The sequence below is a fragment of the Podarcis bocagei genome (genome assembly GCF_964188305.1).
Source record: "Podarcis bocagei genome assembly, chromosome: 10".
In the NCBI taxonomy this organism is placed as follows: Eukaryota; Metazoa; Chordata; class Lepidosauria; order Squamata; family Lacertidae; genus Podarcis; species Podarcis bocagei.
Window position 1 is genome coordinate 25,206,719 of NC_138135.1, and position 16,283 is coordinate 25,223,001.

Consider the following 16,283-nt stretch of genomic DNA (forward strand, 5'->3'; position numbering starts at 1 on the left):
CGTCTCACTGCTTGGCAGGATATCACCACCAGCTTTCCAAATGGTTATATGTACCTTGTGATAAATTACAGCTTGGCAAATGGCAATCTGATATGTTTATCCAGGAAGGGACCTGGAATATATCAAGAGTGCACCGCTTTTAAGATCTCTTCCCAGTAAACCACCGGCGCAATTCCCCAATATCTCCAGGGCGCGGTGCCCCTCATCTCCCCACCCCCACCCCAAGAAATCTGGGCATGCTTCCATTTCTGTGGAGCCACAGTCCTTATGCCATACATAAACAGTTCCTGAAGAAATGAATTATTTCACTCCTCTTATGGCTGTGTGTGTGTGTGTGTGTGTGTGTGTGTGGCTATATATGTGGCTACATAATTTTCAAGGTAAATAATCTGAGAATAAGTGTTCTCGGGCACGGATCTTTAGCAGGAGGGGAAACGTTAATTTTGATAAAACTCTGAGCAACTTTGCAAAGCAACTTTGGCTTGGGATGCACTTGAGACGTGATAATAATAGTAATAAATTGGTGTTTTATGATTTTTTTTATGGCAGAAGTGGAGGAACTGAAACGGATAGCCCCCTTCCGTAGTTCCCCACCACACCCTGACCCCCAAATGTTGTCCCCAAGCAGGTCCTGTTTGCGGCCCTCCCCACCCCGTAAATCCTCGAGTATTTTGGGTTGCCATGGCAATGCGGCCTGCTCTTCAGCCAGCTGCAGATTAGCTCACTGGGAAAGAGTCAGGATGGGTCAGGCTAGGGAAGGGTGGGAAGAAAGACACAGGAGGAGGAGGAGAAAAGAAAAGAGGGGGAGGGGAAAAAGAAAGGAGGTGGTATTAGGCTTTGGAGGGCGAAGGAAAAGAGAGAGCGCCATAAAGTCAGGAAAAGAAGCGGTCGGGATGGGGAGCGGGGAGAAAAGCAGCTGATGGGGGTTTTTTGAGGGGGGAGAGAATTGCAGCAGCGACAGCAAGAGGCGGGAAAGGGAAACTTGGGAAGATTTCGCCGTGGAAGAAGCTGATCCTTTCTAATGGAGCAGACGGGGTTGCAAAGAGAGAGGGAAATCCTTTGAAAATCCGTGAGGGGGCTCTGTTAACAAAAGGGAGGAACTACGGCGGGGGCGAGCAGAGCAGAGCAAAGGGAACTATGCAAGCAGAGGCTGCTTCGGTCGCTGCTGCTGCTGTTGCTGTTGCTGCTGGAGTCGCCAGGCTGGAGTTTCCCAAGATGAGAACAGAAGGCAGATGGGGGGACAGGCCGGCTACTGCCATTGAGCAAGGTAGGTAGGCGCGCGGGGGGGGGGGGGCGGTTCTGCCCCTGCCGTGCTTGGGGTTTCTTTGGGGGGGGGGGAGGTCTGGCTTCATGTGCCAAATCCTGCAGCTTGTGGTGGGAGGGGGGGGGGGTTGGGGAAGGCTCTGTCGGGTTGGGGGGGAGGGGATCTGCTTGTGCAAAATGACCGGGTCGCTTTTGGCTTCGGGGGGGAGGGAGGTGACACCCCGTGGTTGGTTGGTGTGGTGGTGGCCGGGCAGGACGGTGGTGTGGGGCAGGAGCCCCCTTCAGCAGGAAGGCACTGCTCCCCACCTTCTGCAGCTGGGCTGGCGGACCGCATGGGGAACTACAGTACAGTACGTGAAGAAATGCATGTGAGCATCCGAAGAACACCCCTTTTTGTGAAGATCCTTAAAGCCAGAGTTTTTTTTTTTAAAAAAGTAGTGCCTAACTGCACCGCTGCTGCCCGTAGTTGACTAATGGTCTCTAGACTTTTGGCTTAGAAGTGGAGGATAGAAAAGGAGGAGAGCAGGTCGGGTTGCCCTCTGGAAATGTGTGCGCGAATTCCTACTGGCGGGATCGTCTGGAACTGATCTGCAGATTTATCCATTGGGATTTATGGAGAACTGGGGGTATTCTGACTCGCTTGAAGGCGGGAGACGTTTCCACAGTGGAGAAAGGGTGACTTATTGCGAAAAGCTGTGAATCGTCATGGAAATGGCTACCTCAAAAGCACGGGTTTCAAAATGCCACAGAATCTTGTTGGATCCCCCCCCCCCTCAAAGAAGGGAAAGTCTCCTTACCAAATCCACAGGCTTGGCTAAAAGGAATTGTGTGGGTCACACCAGTGGGCGTGGGGAACCCTCCTCCCTTTTCGCCCACATTTTCGCTGCTCTTAGGAATGCAGATAAAACTTTCTGGCATAAAAGCTGCTTAGTTTGCTTTTCCGTTTTCAGGAGCAGCAGATAAAAGGGGTTCAGCCTAGCTGATTCCAGGTCTGTTCATTCTTACTGCAGTGTGCTTTAGTTTTATTAACTTTTAAACCCTATTTAGAGAATTGAGTCCAATTAGGTGTTTCCTATCACAAGGTTTTTTCTCTTTCGATGGAACATAAACTGAAGTGATGAGTAAAGCATTGCATGGAAATAATCCATCTTCTCTCCATTCATCTTGTTAAAAATTGAGAAGGTATTCACAAACCTGCTATAAAAAATAGGGATAACTGTTGTTGCTTTAAAAAAAGATTGTAAAAAAATAATGGGGGGACCGCAGGAAAAAACCTCAAGTGGAATTCACTAGGTTTTAAAAAACAGAATGGTTGTGTAATAACCCCCAAATTTCTCAGTTCACTTGGAAAGCAAAGTTACACCCTGGGATTGATGAACAGTCTGTACAATGCCATTTTAACTTCCTTACGTAGGGCCTATTCATCCAATCTCTTCCCCTCTATTCCCCCCCCCATACACCCGTTTCTTCTAATAACGTCATCAGAACCTGCTGTAGTTCAGTGACCAGTGCTCTAATTTTACACAAATGGATTGTTTAGTCTCCAAGTTCATCCATGGCCATTCCTGCCATTGGACAATGTGAGGTGACCTGCTTCAAGCAGGTTTTGTGCTGTATTGTTTTAAAGGGCAGCAAAATATCATGTTGTTATTTTTTTATATAAATTATACAATTGCCACCATGGAGGCATACCCTGGATCTTCTGTCCCCAAGTGACTCGGTGTTTAGAATAATCTCTGGCCTTTAGATCCAACCGTAGTATGAGATCAATTGACTACCATAGAGGGGAGTGGGATTGTATGGCTGTAAAGTATTTTACCCACTCCAAAATTATTAATTTTTTAAAAATTACGCATGTATATAGTAGCAAATGGCACATTTCCATTGTCTAGAAAATTGCGACGGTGGTGCTTGCATCACAACAGAGCTTCGTCTTGGATGTAGCTATGAAATGTTCCATATTTTTTTGAGAAGCTTTAAATTTCCAGCACCAGATTCCAAAGTGGAACAACTGAGACAGACACATTTTTTTTCTGCCCAAATTATAGAGAGGGAAAGTAGTAATAATTTTGTTTTGGGGTGGGGTAGGGGGTCTCTTGGAGCTGAGGGCTGTAGTAGTGGCTGATTTTCATCCTTCTCATAGTATAAACTTCAATCCAAAGTCAACACGATATCATATTCCCTTAATCTTAACATACATGCTTGGTGCTTTTTGGCAAGCTGGAAATGAACATTGCTTCTCATTGGTGGCACTAGATAATTAATGGGTGTGACTGAAGTTAGTTACTATTACTTTTTAAAATATCCATGTGCTGTACAAATTGAAGGAAAAAGTGGAAACTCCTCTGTGTGTGTGTTCTGAATAACCTGCATTAGTTGTTTCATATACTATGAAATACTTTTCGTGGCACTTGGAATTTGGTTGCGGTTGGTAAGCCCAATAACCTTCCCAGCTAATTGTGCCCTTTAAATGATGGCCATTAACTAGCTGCCTTCTCCTTGCATTGGCTTGGGTGGATTAAGAACCCAGGAGAGTTGCTGTCGTAATGCTTTTGACACTGATGTGTTGGTCCAGCATCAACTCCTTGCTTGTAACCCTGGTGAAACTGCCCACATATTAGTAGGCCTAGGGCAGACAGGTGCCAGGATAAAGTTGGGTGTGCTTCCAGCCATCGTTGAGCCTTTATTTTATGTGGTGCAATGGATAGTCAGAAACATTCTTTTAGGTAGCATCACTAGTTTGCTGCAATGCTTTTGCAGCAGGGGTGTGGTTGCTATTACATTCTCCAGATGTTGTAGGGCTGCAGCTCCCATGAATCTTGTCCTCTATATATTTCTACCTTTGGCCATGCTGGTTGGGGATGTTGGTAGTTGAAGTCCAACAGCATCTGGAAGACATCACATTGGCATTGCTTGTGTTAGAAACTCCATGGTGAGGAAGGACTGTCTCCTGTCTAGGCACTTACCAGGATAAAATCTGCTTTTCTTTAATGGCATCACAGACGCTTAAACCATTCCCTGTACTTTTTCTGTGGGTGTTAAGAGTTAAACAAGATATGACTGGGCAGAGCCATGCTCCTTTTATTAATATGTCTTTCCCATTCACATATAAACTGTGGAGGCATCTACAACAAAAGGAGTGAACTGATTATGGTAGCCGAACCCTCACCGCACCTTGCCTCCCTTGCAATCTGTTGCAGAAAGTGCCCCGTGGAAGCGATTGATTGAACAAACCTTCTGTGATGCTTCCTTGGTGGCCTAAGATCTGGCACTGTATTTTTCAGAGACCAAAGCTTTTATTCATGGTTGCCTGTTCCCTTGTTTGGCAAGGTCCGTTGAAGGATCACACTGCCCTGGGCAAAACCCAGCTGCTTGCGGTGATGTAGCAATTCCTCTCTGCCAATTTGTGGGTGGCGTTTTGGCTTTTTCCAGTGTGACATCTAGACCACTTTGCTAAGAAAAAAATGGAGAGGGCAGTGATTTTTTCCGGTCAGTATTAGTGCAAAATACCTAACAAGTTTTAGTCTTGGTTCAATGTGCGATCTCTGTAAGTAAGAGAAAATTAACTTTAAAGCAAAAGGCATCATTATACTTTCAGGATGCGCTCCAGCCAATCTGCAAAGCATTTGCAGGTGCAGAGCAGGGCCAGTGGGTGATCTGGCCTTCAGACGGCCTGTATAGATTCCCGAGGGCCAGATAGAGGCCTGGAAGCTGCATTTGGCCCCTGGGACTAAGATGCCTCACCCCTGATTTACAGGATGGAATGGTGGTGGATAGGTTTGCTAAGACACTGGAGAGAGAGACAGAGAGAGAGACTACAAACTTGTTTATCTACGGTAACTTGTACTGTCTCCTTTTCCCTCCCCAAGAATCCTGGTTCTTATTTGGTGAGCATGCTGAAACTTTCTGTTAGAGAGCAACAGAATTCCAGTTCCCAGGGTTCCCTTGGGAGACAGATTGACACTCTGAACCAGTTTAAGTCTCTAGTGTGCTATAGATATACCGTATTTTTCGCCCTATAGGACGCACTTTTCCCCCTCCAAAAATGGGGAAATGTGTGTGCATCCTATGGGGCGAATGCAGGCTTTCGCTGAAGCCTGGAGAGCGAGAGGGGTCGGTGCGCACCGACCCCTCTTGCTCTCCAGGCTTCAGGAAGCTATCCCCCCCAGCCCGGCAAGCTCCCAGAGCGATGCTAAAGCTGCACACACCTTCGCCATCACTCTCCGACCTGTTCTGGGGGCTGGGGAAGCTCGGGCTTCCCCCACCCCCAGCCCCGCAAGCTCCGGGAGCCATGGCGAAGGTGCGCTCACCTTTGCCAGCACTCTCCAACCCGCTCTGGGGGCTGGGGGTGGGGGAAGCTTGGGCTTCCCCAGCCCCTCACCTGGGGGGGGAGAATAATTGTTTCCCTTTATTCCCCCCCCCAAAAAAAATCTAGGTGCGTCCTATAGGGCGAAAAATATGGTACCTTGAAAGTTTCTGTGCCAGGGTGATAAACCACAAAAAAGTGCTACACTTTGGTACTGGCCAATGACAGGTTAACAAATCTTTGTTTATACTCCTGTGGTAAGTCCATGTGGTTCTTTTGCTGTGTGAGGGTTACTGAGTGTGCTTGGGACGGGTTTTGTTTTTATTGTCCTAGTAAAACTTTGTGGCTGCTTTCCTTGAACCGCCAAGGAATTTAGCAACTGATGGAGTAACACAATTGCAAGTTGGCGTGGAACCGGCTACTTTTTCAGGACCTGCCAACCCTTATTGCTTATTTACTATTTTGCGTTTATTACTTGAACTTTTGTTTAAAACCTTTGGCTATTGATGACAAAAACACACAGAAGATACATACATTGTATTCCATTTCTGTGTTGGTTTCAAAGGAAGAGAGATAATTTTATTATTTATAAAGACTTTAGTAGATATGACTGCAAAAGTACGCAATTTTCAGTTTCAAAGACTGCATTGTGAAATAGATGTAAGCTCCATCAAATACAATTAAGCTTACTTCTGAGGAAACACACATTGGATTGTGCTGTACAGGTCTGAAATCTGAAAGCTGGCATATTCCTGCACCTATATTGACACCCATTTTATCTATTTGTATCTCCTGTAATTGGATTGGACAGAAGTTTTGTATGTGTTACATTACTTTGTGAGTTGTTCCCAAGTAAGTGTTCACAGGATTGCAGCCTTACAGCAGAATCTTGTGCATGTTTACTCAGAAGTAGGACTCTTTCTCATTGGTGGTTCCCCACTTGTTGCAGAATTCCTTCTCAGTAACATTCATCTGGCACCTGTATTGTCTTTGGGTGCCAAGCTTAGACATGTCGTGATTTTAAATGAAATGAATTTCTACCACTGAGTCATGACCCTTCCATGTTCCTCCTTCTCTGGTGTAGTGGAGTACAGTTTTGTGCTTTGTAATAATAATATAATAATTTATCATTTGTACCCCGCCCATCTGGCTGGGCCTCCCCAGCCACTCTGGGCAGCTTCCAACAGAGATTAAAATTACATTAAAACATCATTCCTTAAAAAGTTCCCTAAACAGGGCTGCCTTCAGATGTCTTCTAAACGTCAGGTAGTTGTTTATCTCTTTAGATTTTCAAAAACACCAATATTAGATAGCAGCCTTCCCCCATTTCAGCTTCAGACCAAGATACAGGTGTGAAGATCAATCTCATAGCAAGAAAAACAAGTATTTCCTGATTAACTTCCCTGTGTATACTCACTTGAGTGAAAAACGTTCCATATCCTATTGCCTGGATTTCCACTGACTGATCAGAATCTAAGAGGAGCAACCAATTCCAAAGAGCGCTAAAGGTAGGAGGAAACTGTGTGTTAGACTATTACTCCTCTGAATGGAATTTTTCCTTGCACACGCTACATCTCTCCCCATCGATTTACTTTTGAGAGCTGAGTTTCCGCCTCTCCGAAGCCTCACCCACCCAGCATGTGGGAGCTTGCCAAAACGCATGTAGACAACCACTTCAGCCGCTAGCAATGACATTTTCCTATTGGGAAATGTGGTTGTGAACAAAGGCTAAGCAGAGGGAGACTGAGCAACTGATTAGATGCCTACAAACCCTGATCTGGCTCCCACCCTCTTTCCCCTTTATTAGTTTCCATTGTAGAGTTACACCAGCAAGGTACTCACCTCAAAAAGGATATTGTAAGGTCAGAAAAGGGCAACCCACGCAATCAAGAGGATAGAGCAATGAAAAAAGGTTACAGTGCTTGCGACTTTTTAGTTTAGAGAAAAGGTAAGTAACAGAAGTGATAGAAGTTTAACAATTTTTGCATGGCATGGAGAAAGTGGGTAGAGAAAAGTTTTTCTCCATCTCTCATGGAACTCACGGGCATGCAGTGAAGCTGAATGTTGGAAGAGTCAGGACAGAAAAAACCAAGTCCAACCTCATGCATCACGTAGTTAAACTATGGAACTTGCTCCGCTGTGAGGCAGTGATAACCCCCAGCCTAAGAAGATGGCTTTAAAAGAGGGTTAGACAAATTCCTGGAGGAGAGGCCTATCAAAGGCTACTAGTCATGATGGCTGCTCTCTGCCTCCACAGTTGGAGGCAGCACTGCATCTGAAGACCAGTTGCTGGAAACAGAGGAGAGAGTGTTCTTGGACAGTGGTACCTCGGGTTACATACGCTTCAGGTTACAGACTCGGTTAACCCAGAAATAGTACCTCGGGTTAAGAACTTTGCTTCAGGATGAGAACAGAAATCGTACTCCGGCGGCGCATCGGCAGCAGGAGGCCCCATTAGCTAAAGTGGTGCTTCAGGTTAAGAACAGTTTTAGGTTAAGAACGGACCTCCGGAACGAATTAAGTACTTAACCCGAGGTACCACTGTACTCAGGTCCTGCTTGCAGGTTTCCCACAGGCATCTGCTTGGCCACTCTGAGAACAGGGTGCTGAAAAGAAGAGGGTTATGCCTTAACCATTATGACTATCCCATTGTCCTTGGCTCAGATAAGAAGGAACCAAGGAGAGCAAATAAATCAAAATAAACTCTCTTCTTCCTTTTGCTTGCTCATGCAAGTTTCATGCTAAAGCGAACTACGGTGAACTTAATTAAGTAAACTTAACTTAGGTGTCGCTGTCACTTGAAGTATGAACTCAAGTGGTTTTTCAGAAGCACTGTTTCATAAATGATGCCGAGTGCTAGACCGCGGACGTTCATAGAATAAGCTTCAAAAAGCCTCTTGACGTAGCTCAAGACACAGGTTAGGTTATTCTCTCTCTGAAAAAGAGACAGCGATTGTGAATGCTCTTCAACACTTTTTTTAGAAAAGTGAAAAATAAGGAATGAAAATGACAATCTTTCCTCCATGTGCACACACACACACACACACACACACACTGATAGCTCGGTTGCGGCTTAGAATTATAAGAGAGTGAAGTGTAGCCAGCTGCAGTTGACTCCTCTGCAAATGTATTTGTGAATTTAAGCGATAGGATTGATTTGGAGATATGTGTGGTGCTCAGTGCATAGGCTCTTTATTTTCTGTGGAAGAGCTTCTGGAGCGGGGAAGATGGTTCATGTGATATGTGTCCTGATAATGGTTAACAATATCATGCCAACGGAGATCTTCATAGACAATAGATGCAACTTTCTGATGGCAACTCCAGTGATTGCAGTCTTTCAGCCACTGCGATGGCACAGTCCCAGGAAATCCTGTTCAGCTGCAGTTGTATCAATGGCTGACTTGATTCACAAGTGACTGTTCCTCATGCAGCTTGGTCTTGGAATAAGGACAGTCAGGGTCGTAGTGTGGAAGATTCCTGGAAGGTGCGCAGATTCTGCTGAGGTCCAGTAAGGTGAAATGTGGCCACAGTGGAATGTGCCATCTCTACTTGTGGGTGCATAAGGCAGGAGTGGGGTTGATGTGAACAGATGCATAAGATTTGTGCGCCATTGTGGGGAAATGACTTGGGACTGATTGGATAGGCCTGAGAAAAGGAAGTGGTGATGCAGCAAACATGTTGCTTTGTTCACCAAACACTGAAGGGCTGAGCTCACTGCTGCTTTGCATGGAGCAAGAGATTTCCAGGCTATCCAAACAGCTGTAAAAGTTCTTGCTCTGCAGTAGTCTTGCAAGCTGGGGAGAGGGGAGGGGGTGACGTTTATGTGATGGAAAGGAGCAGAAAATTGCTTTTCCCGAATGATTTCTTCTCTCTTCTTGTGCGTTGGCTACCGGCCAACCATGCTGGAAACTTTGCTCACATGACAGGAGGAGAGTGGGTGTGAGGAAAGAGGCCCACAACAAGAGAAAATGGGGATGAGGCGGTGGAAAAACAAAAAGCAAGTGAATATCTGGCCAGGCTGAGCTTTGAATCTGTACTGTAGTTCATGCTGGGAATGCTCTAGGTCCTAGAGCACTCACACGTGGGTAATTCTAAGTGGGCTACTTTTGGAAGATGAAGCATTAATCCTTCCAAACCCAGAATCTAATTGAGGGAGCAGGAAACATAGGCAGCTCCTATGACTGTGTTCATAAGTCATGATTCAGCCATGGTTTATCACAATGGGAACAAGCCCAGCCAGCCTCCCTTCACCAAGCCTGCACATTCCCCCCACCTCCTTCTCCACTTCCAGCATGGCTGAGAGGAGCAGTTCAAAAGGTTTGCTTCCTTTTTTGTTTGACTGCAGCTTCTCATATTTGTATGAGCTCCCCAAAATGTGGATAATCTTAACTATGGTTTGTTTGAAACAAGTCAACTTCAATATGTGATTGATGAAGCTGGCTTGTTTCAGCAAACAGTAGTTAGGATTTCATCACAGTTTAGGGCTCCGATGTATCACTAAACTGAGGCTAATCAAAATGGGAAGCAAAGGCTCCTGATCACCTCATCACAGTCACACCAGAGGAGAAAAGAGGGGAAGGCTAGGCTAGTTCCCATTATGATGAACGGTTTATTTGCTCTTCAAGTGATAAGCTATGACAGTGTCTGTTCTTTTGGTTAGAGACATATACCATGGGTAGGCAAACTAAGGCCCGGGGGCTGGATCCGGCCCAATCGCCTTCTAAATCTGGCCCGCGGACGGCCCGGGAATCAGCATGTTTATACATGAGTAGAATGTCTACTTTTATTTAAAATGCATCTCTGTGTTATTTGTGGGGCATAGGAATTCATTCATCCCACCCCCCCCAAAAAATATAGTTCAGCCACCCACAAGGTTTGAGGGACAGTGGACTGGCCCCCTGCTGAAAAAGTTTGCTGACCTCTGACATATACAGTCGTACCTTGGTTCTCGAACGCCTTGCGACTCGAACGTTTTGGCTCCTGAACACTGCAAACCTGGAAGTGAGTGTTCTGGTTTGTGAATGTTCTTTGGAATCTGAACGTCCAACATGGCTTTCACAGCTTCTGACTGAGTGCAGGAAGCTCCTGCAGCCAACCGGAAGCTGCGCCTTGGTTTTCAAACATTTTCGGAAGTGGAATGGACTTCCGGAACGGATTCCATTTGACAACCAAGGTATGACTGTAATAGGAAAGCATAATTGCCTTTGCCTAATAGTTCACGGGTGGCGCTGTGGGTTAAACCACAGAGCCTAAGACTTGCCGATCAAAAGGTCGGTGGTTCGAATCCCCGCGATGGGGTGAACTCCCGTTGCTCGGTCCCTGCTCCTGCCAACCTAGCAGTTTGAAAGCACGTCAAAGTGCAAGTAGATAAATAGGTACCGCTCCGGCGGGAGGGTAAACGGTGTTTCCGTGTGCTGCTCTGGTTCGCCAGAGGCGGCTTAGTCATGCTGGCCACATGACCTGGAAGCTGTACGCCGGCTCCCTTGGCCAATAAAGCGAGATGAGCGTCGCAACCCCAGAGTCGGCCACGACTGGACCTAATGGTCAGGGGTCCCTTTACCTTTACAGTTCAAGATGATCTTTGTTGCCATGTGAAATCGCAGGCTGTGCACTACATGGTGCCTTAGCATAGATGTGCATGTATCTGCAGGTATGCACACTAGGGATAAGGTGGATCTGGGTCCAAGATTTCTCTTCAGGAGCTGGACCTGTAAGGAATGATAAATCTAGCTCAACTAACAGAATTTTAACATGCCCCTCCAAAGGCAAAATTGGGGACAGATTTACCAGGTACAAGATCCAGGATGTTGTGACTGCCTCTGGTAAATAGGGGCAACTGGAGCATACATGTCTGTGAACCAGCCCTCCATCTGTCAAAGATTTGGTGAGTTCCATGAGATCATGCTTTCCTGCAACTAATGCATGTCTGAAGCCAAGGTTAGTTAGGATTGATAGCGCTGGGCCAGATGAAGCATTGGCCTGGCTTAGGCGTATATTCCTTATCTTCTCAGTTGTGTGCCTTTTTAATGAACTGCATTTACAAAGCCATGAAATCATCAGAGTTAACCTCCCCATTTCCTTCCTACAATCTTGGCTGACAAACTGCATTACTGCAAGCCGCTCAGGCAAGAGCGATAATTGCGCTGCTCCTCTGCCAGGACTGAGGATGAATAGGCTTGCATATAGCAATGATTACATCAGCCTGATAGCATGTTGGAATAAGAGAGTGCTGGCAGGTCCATAGCACCTCTTTAGGAGGGAAGTTGCTCCTATTAGGGCACATCCACTTCTAGTTTTGTGCAGCAGCATCCTCTCTTCTTTTTCTTTCTGGTGGTATCATCTAAAGTTATTGTTTAGCAAGCACCAACAGCATAGTGGACATTGAAATTCCCAGCCAGTGCCTCCGTTTTAACCAGTGCAGGTGCACCCACCTGCGCACATCTGTTTGAGCAGCCTGTTGTAATTATTTATGTGCATCGTCCGCACAGGGCAAACACCACCTTGTCCTTTTTCAGGTGTCACTTGGCAGCTGTGGTCAGTAAGGACATGAATAGTGGCCTGTTCCCTACTCCCCTGGCCCTGGCTAGCAGTTCAGGGATGTTGCTGGGAGCTACAGGGTGCCTGTGCAGATGCAGCTGTTGGTTACACTCCCTAAGCAATAATGTTTGCAATTAGGACAAGCTTTGCAAAAATTGAGCTGCTAGATCAAAGCCCGGAGGCCTGGCGAGAGTTCAGGTGTTAGTTGTAACTGACTTGTTGGGTAGCCTTTGAACTCTGCAAGAGGCACCCAACTAACAATTAAGATTAAAATTTAAAGGGAAAAGAACACATCTCTTGAAAAGAAAACCATTTAAAATCTGCTGATTATCCTTAATGTATCACAATAACACACGCCTGTGATACTGTTGTGTTGTTATATTTTTTAAAAAAGAGAGATCCTTTTTTCATTTTCATCCAAGGTGTCTGTCTTTCCCTGATAGGCTTGATGTTGCCTGATGGGGCAAAAGTGCCATAAGCTGTTGCAAACATTTGTAGTCTACATGCAAAGCCAGTCTGGAGTTTGGCTTAAGGGGAAATAATGAGTGCCAAGAGAGGTGGAAAGGGCACCAGTTGCGGTTTTGAGCTAGCTTGAAAGACATTTCTAAGGACCTAACAAAACCTTTAACATACAAAGACATGTTGCATGCTTCTAACAAAGCCCTGACAAAGACTGTTATTTTTGTTTATAGTAAGCAAATGTCTAAAAACCCAGGGTGGAGGAGTGGGTTGGCAAGTAGGAGCATAATTTGGGGGTACAGAAACCAATGGGCAGTGAAAAGGATTAGACCCTCATGACCCACTTAAAGTGTTTTTGGGGGGAGGGAGAGTAATCAGAATGTTATGTTCATGTTTAGTAGTGTTTAGCGGGACACACAAAATAGGTAAGCTGTGATGTTATTATCCAAATGGTACCGTCCAATTAAGAAAATCCATTAATCAGATTGGCACACGAATGCAATTTCTGACGAAGAAGTAAAATGCATATGGCAGGAGGAATACTTAATACCATTAACATGTGATGATGGCGCTTTGCAAAGTTCCATGCCCTGAGCTGTATACCATTTCAAATTCAACATACAGGAGTTAACAGAGGATGGAGCTGGAAATGGAGTAGGGTAAACAGAACGCTGGATTGAGGTGATACAATGGAAGAGGAGGCTATTCTAGTCCAGGTGAGAGGCGATCAGGGTGTGAACTTGATTTTTTGCCGAGAGTGTTCATATTTTTGTAAAGAGGGGGTAATATGACTTGGCAGAGGACTTGATATGGTGAGTGCGGAGTCAAAGTTGAAGACGAGGTTAGTTACATGTTCAGCAGGGTGGATGAAGACTAAACACCCACCCTTAATAAGTGAAATAGTTGCAATTACAGTACATTCTGATAACTTGAAAAGGCTTTCAGCTGGGCAGGAATTGTGGGTGGTGAGGATGAGCATAACAGGATGGTTGCGTAGGCCTAGGGTGTGGCTTCTGCGTTAGGGGGATACGAAGCTCGTACCAAGGTATAAGCACTAAAGTTGTTCTGGAAGAGAAGAGGAGAGCAGACCCTCCCTCTCCTTTGCAGATGTTCAGCTGGTTTCTTGCCAAGCAATAGTTTTGTAGCAGCCAAGAGAGGAGTATGTAGTGCACGCCTCTGTGTATACACAATATAACAAAGCAAGAAGGGTGGAAGTCCTCTGGGTAATCAGCCTCTTGGGATTCCTCCTCCTTTTTTTTTTTTTTAAAAAAAGGGAACAAAATCCAGGTTGTTGTTTTTTTCATTTATGGAGCAGAATGATGCAAACTTCATGGGACAATACTGGTGTTTCTTAGCAGCTTCTTTAATAGCCAGCCTCAGCCAAACATTACTTTATAAGGTGCTAGAAATGTTCCAGTTCCTAGCCGGAGGAATTCCTGCTCATTTGTTGGAATTTTCCTTTCTTTGGGGGGGGGGTATCCTGAAAGGGAACCATCATCTTAAAATCAAGGTGAATCCAAACACTCACGTAGTCAATGATCATTATAAACCAATGAAAACCTGCATCTTTCCTCCCTAAATGGAGAGGATGACTTAAATCGGGGAAAATAGGATGAGACTGATGGTGGAAATACATACATAATACAGTGGTACCTCAGGTTACATATGCTTCAGTTAAACATGCTTCAGGTTACAGACTCCGCTAACCCAGAAATAGTGCTTCAGGTTAAGAACTTTGCTTCAGGATGAGAACAGAAATTGTACTCCGGCAGTGTGGCGGCAGCAGGAGGCCCCTTAGCTAAAGTGGTGCTTCAGGTTAAGAACAGTTTCAGGTTAAGAACAGACCTCCGGAATGAATTAAGTACTTAACCCAAGGTACCACTGTACTTTTGAACAAGAGTCCACATTTCCTCTTGGGTATTGGGCTGTGTGCTGATGGGACCTGTCACAGCCTCTTAGCAAAATGGCAGATCACCTCCTGAAATATCGTTGAGATGTGGCCTTAGCTACCTATTTTGTTTTGTGGTTCAAGTGTTGAACTTAGGCCAGGGAGACCTGGACTTGGCTATGAAGCTTGCCAAGTGTTGTTGGGACAGTCACTGTCTCAGCCTACCTTACCGCGCAGGGCTGTGTGAGGATAAAATTGGAGGAAGGGACTATGTGCACTAACTTGAATAGCTCCTTGGAGAAAAGGTTGGGCATAAATTTAGTAAAACGATTGAGTGAGTGAATGGATAAGTCTGTGTGCCTTAAGTCCATCTGTCCACGGATGGGGGCGGGGGGGGGATCACCAGTGAGAAAGAGAAAACCTTTGTTCTCTTGTTTATTCCCAAGCATATTCAGCTGGCTTGGTTGCTCATAAGCTACTTGGGCTATTGAAATAAATTTGTTGATCTTATTTGTTTGCATTTTTAAACACTTTAGTAATGTTTTTTTAAAAAATAAAATAAAAATGTTGCATGTGATAGCAAAGCGGTTCATTTTTTGGTTTTCTTTCCTGGTTTCTATTTGTTTTCATGGATGTGTTTTCTTTCTGTATTATTGGCTGGAGGGAATGTACTGATTAGGAATGGGAGACCAGCAGCAGTTTCCTAAATAGATAGGTCTTAGTTATTCTCTCTGACATATGCTCAGTTCCATTTTTAAGTGTCTGTAGATATTTGGGGAAGTTAATATTTGTGGGATTCTAAATTCTTTTACATGCCTGGATGTAGAGGCTCTGTTTTGCATATTGTGCTTACCCGCCCCACCCCACCCCCGGCCCCACTCTCTGTCCCTTGCTACCTTGCTCACAATTGGCTTTGTTCTATCTCCAGAGTTGGAGGCAGTGATGCTTCTGAGTACCACTTGCTGGAAACCACAGGAAGGCGGGGTGGAGAGTGCTCTTGTCCTCAGACCCTGCTTGCAGGCGTCCCATGGGCATCCTGTTGGCAGATGACTAGATGGTCCACTGCCTGGGTCCAGCAGTGCTGCTCTTATGTTCCTGTAATTTTATTTTATGTGTGGTAATCTCCTTCTCTTAAATACTGATCACCACCTTTCCCCAAGTTTCCAAGTACAGTGGTACCTCGGTTTACGAACTTAATCCTTTGCGGAAGTCCGTTCTTAAACAGAAACCGTTCTTAAACCGAGGCGTGCTTTCCCTAATGAGGGCTCCCGCCGCCGGTGCCCTTCCACCATTCAGATTCTGTTCTTAGACCGAGGTAAAGTTCTCAAACCAGGACACTATTTCTGGTTTTACGGAGTTTGTAAACCAAATTGTTCTTAAACCACACAGTTCTTAAACTGATGTATTACTGTGTAACTTTTAGTAAGAAAGGAACTTTGTATAGAGGTGTTGAGCGATTTCCCACTCAAGTATAAGCACGTTTTTTCCTCTTTAATACAAACAAGTATCTACTAATACCTACACACACACACACACACACACACACACACACACACACACACACACATTTAGGATAGCGGTGTTTGTCTTTCCATGATAGTCATAAGTTTATTTATTTACTGCATTTTCTACAGAGTTGTGCTCACAACAGTTTGCAGAAATAGCAGTCTAAATGCACCAGCATATCTGAAATACCAACTCCTTCCCTACAGACCACCCCAGGTGTTAAGATCAGCAGAGGGGACCGTCTTGGTAGCTCCACCTCCCTCAGAAGTTCAGCGGTGGTGGTGGCGGCCCAGGAGAAGGAATTCTCTGTGTCAGTCCCTAAGT

At 45.3% G+C, this 16,283-nt stretch overlaps 1 protein-coding gene and 1 long non-coding RNA gene across 5 annotated transcripts in view; one reads left to right on the forward strand and one right to left on the reverse strand.

Moving 5' to 3' along the window:
* The first annotated feature begins 846 nt into the window (after positions 1-846).
* DENND2A (DENN domain containing 2A) overlaps positions 847-16,283 on the forward strand; it is a 62,887-nt gene continuing 47,450 nt past the window's right edge. For 2 of the 4 annotated variants that reach the window (XM_081212237.1, XM_081212236.1), the window contains exon 1: positions 856-1,267. The gene's annotated coding sequence lies outside the window, so the exon portion shown is untranslated. Of the gene's footprint in view, positions 1,268-16,283 lie in introns of all 4 variants that reach the window. The other 2 variants (XM_081212235.1, XM_081212238.1) reach the window with 2 other exon arrangements.
* LOC308596949 overlaps positions 3,903-16,283 on the reverse strand; it is a 14,198-nt gene continuing 1,817 nt past the window's right edge. Inside the window, exons 2-4 of the long non-coding RNA XR_014012750.1 lie at positions 6,987-7,071; positions 4,498-4,716; positions 3,903-4,151 (exon numbers count right to left, since the gene is read on the reverse strand). This is a non-coding gene — a long non-coding RNA (uncharacterized lncRNA). The remainder of the gene's footprint in view (positions 4,152-4,497; positions 4,717-6,986; positions 7,072-16,283) is intronic.